The following is a 2,058-nucleotide window of genomic DNA, read 5'->3' as shown; positions in this document are numbered from 1 at the left end:
AATTCGCATTTTGCCAATTCGTTTTACTGCCACCTAAAGGCTTGGTGTAGAACTAATTTAACCAGAGACGGTCTATTTTCAACTAACTTTCAACAATCCTTGCTTTAGTTCAGAATACCATTTAAAAACCAGAGTGGCCAAGCACATTGATGTTTTTCCTCAAAAGCAGCTGAGGAACCTTTTTAATTCGAAGGGTCACTTCAAAATGTATGTCCAAGAAAGATCATTCAGATGATTCTATTTTGATAGCCTATTCTGTAGGTTCATTTAAATGTTTATAGCACAGATCGAATTGTTTGATCAACTTAATTTCTGAGCTTATAGTATCATAATAAAATGTACTGGCAGCAAAGCTGTGGCTAGTAGAAATGTTTAATGCAGGGGTGGGGAACCTTTTTCATTCGAGGGGCCACTTCAAATTCCTACCATGGTCATAAAATCCTCTGGGGGCCGTACTATGAACACAAATCAGGATTTCCCCATAAAATTTAGGCCTATATAGACACCTTTAGGCCTATATAGACATATAGACATCTTTAAAGGTAGACACCTTTAAAACAGTCCCCACCCGGTCCCCTGAATATAGGCTAACTTAATTGCATTGGAAATGTAATTTCTAAGATTCCTGTGAAGTTGCAAAACATTATAATGATATCAGGGGCCGGATAAAACGGCCTCAAGGGCCCTCGAGACATAGGTTCCCTACCCCTGGTTTAATGGTTAGTGATTCTGAAAAACACCACTGGGCAGCGTGAAAAAACATAGCCTACACACACACACACACACACACACATTTTAGTAAAAGGCCAAAAAATGCCCTAGGGCCCCCAACAATCCCGTTGCCTAGGGACCCCAAAATCCTAGAAACAGGCCTGCCGACCCCCCACTCCCTCCCACCCACCTGACCTCACCCCACCCCACCCCACTTGAAATTGACTGGGGCAGCTCCCGATCTGATCACTGGCATTTACATATTAAAGGCTCTTCTAAGAAGGGGATGGGAGGGGGGCATGGGGGAGCCGCAAATGCTGTGGCTTGAGGTATGAGGCAATTTAAGGTGCAAAACTCATCCACAAATTCCTCTTTTCATGCAGTGAAAGAGTGGCGAAAGCGCTCCTCACGGCAAAGCGCCCCTCAGCCAATAGTAATATCTCTTCCAACTGTCTCTGGGAAGTCTGTGAACCAATAAACAGACAGTTCTGAGAAAGGGGGCGGGACGAGTGACAGCGTGCGGTCTATTTTGAATTTGGAGACTCACTCGAGAGACAGAGGGGGCAAGCGCAAACAGTAGTGCTGCTCTGCTGGATGGAGATTATTATGTTCTCATTAAACCACTCATTGCATGATGCAGGAGTTTCAGAGGGTGTTTTGGAACTATGTGATTTAATCAGCAACCGTTTGTGATTACGGAAAGCCTAATAGTTATGAGGTTACTATTTGGAATTAGAGAGAAAAAGAGCTTTGTTTTTGATCAGAGAAATCGCTAGTTAGCATGCTAACATTAGCCAAGTATGCCAAGCAATGAAATCCAGTAAAGTAGCTGTTAGTAGCCTACTCACTACTCACTAACACCCACCTGATATCATAATACTTGCTTAGGTTGACAAGCAATGTAAAGTAAGACTGGTGCAATGTTTAAAACAATTTTAGCTGCCATATCTCCTTCCATCCACATGAATTACCTGCTTGTTGTAAGCTTAAAAAAACATTAATTTCCAGACCAGAATGACATAGCCTACATTAATCATGTAACAGAACCATGCACAGCAGACAAGTGAGGCTATTTACTATATTTTGTATATTATGAAATTCAATAGCGTGACAGCTCTTCTCCCTTTCTCTCACCCTGTCCCTCCAAACACATAGATAGCCCCCTTCTCATTCTCCTACTCACAAATACACCACTATTTCCAGTCCAGAAATGAAATTGGTTTGGAAGACAGCACAAATGTGTAGCTTATTAAAATTGTTATGCTGCCATGCTTTGTGATGCTGTAGTGTAGATCAATGCAGACCTCCTTGGTAGGCGTATTGTCTACACATGCATTTTACATGCAA

The sequence above is a fragment of the Engraulis encrasicolus genome, chromosome 24 (assembly GCF_034702125.1).
Source record: "Engraulis encrasicolus isolate BLACKSEA-1 chromosome 24, IST_EnEncr_1.0, whole genome shotgun sequence".
NCBI lineage: Eukaryota > Metazoa > Chordata > Actinopteri > Clupeiformes > Engraulidae > Engraulis > Engraulis encrasicolus.
The sequence above is the reverse complement of the archived record's forward strand: the minus strand, read 5'-3'. Positions refer to the sequence as shown.